Source organism: Triticum aestivum, chromosome 4A, assembly GCF_018294505.1.
Source record: "Triticum aestivum cultivar Chinese Spring chromosome 4A, IWGSC CS RefSeq v2.1, whole genome shotgun sequence".
In the NCBI taxonomy this organism is placed as follows: domain Eukaryota; kingdom Viridiplantae; phylum Streptophyta; class Magnoliopsida; order Poales; family Poaceae; genus Triticum; species Triticum aestivum.
The window spans coordinates 652091610-652092722 of record NC_057803.1 but is presented as its reverse complement, the minus strand read 5'-3'; positions in this window follow the sequence as shown (position 1 = coordinate 652092722).

Sequence of the window (1113 nt, the reverse complement as noted above, 5' to 3'; positions counted from 1 at the left end):
CTAAAAGGTCCAGACGAACCGGGACCAATGGCCCACGTGGCTGCCCTCTTGAGTGTTCTTGGTGAGAACATAGTTGACAAGGAGGAACCGGGATTAATGGTATTATGAGGGCCGAACCATAAGACATTAAAGCATTTAAATGAACTCTGAAAAAGTTGAAAAATGGCATGGTATCATAATTTCACCCACATAGCATGTGCATGTACAAAACGGATAATGGTATCATACTCGTCTGTTACAAAGTTGGCATGGTATCATCATAATAGTTGCGGGAGAAAGTCTTCACTTTTTCTTCGCTTGTGTCATTTGCTTATTGCACCGTAACCATGGATAAGCTTCATTGTTTATTAGGATGCTTGGGTTAGCCTTGACTTTGAAGGGAGGAATTTCATGAAACTTTTCATAATCTTCAGACATGTCTGTCTTGCCCTCCACTCCCATGATGTCCCTTTTTCCTGAAAGAACTATGTGGCGCTTTGGCTCATCATATGATGCATTCACTTCCTTCACTACTGGAATGAGCTACTTTGCCATCTGCCAGCTCTTTGTCGTCGGCTAGCGGACGGCAAAGAAGCTCTTCGCCATCAGCTACCGAAAAGCAGACGGCAAAGAATCGGCAGACGACAAAGAAGCTCTTTGCCATCAGCCGATTCTTTGCCGTACGCCAGCTGGCGGCAAAGAGTCTTTGCTGTCTGCTGGCTGATGGCAAAGAGAGTGGTGGCCCCCACCCCCGCACGTTTAGAAAAAACTTAACGGCCCACCTCTTTGCCGTCCGCTAGCAGACGACAAAGAGAGATAAAGGTGGACCGTAAAGAATCGGCGGACGGCAAAGAGGAGGGTAACTAACGGCAGCCACACCCCGCCCGTTACTCTCTGTTCTCTCACTCTCTCCTCCCCGACGCCCCACCACTAGCTATCCCCACCCACCGCCACCCCCGCCGCCTGGCACCGCCCTCGTCCCCCGCCGCCGCCCCTGCCCTGCCGCCCGGTGCCGCCCCCGCCCCCGCACCCGCTTGGCCCGTCGCCCCACCACCCCTCCGCCCCACCCTGCCCGCCGATGCCCCGTTGCCCCACCGCCCCTTCGCCACATGCCGACCGACGTCGCCCCCGCTT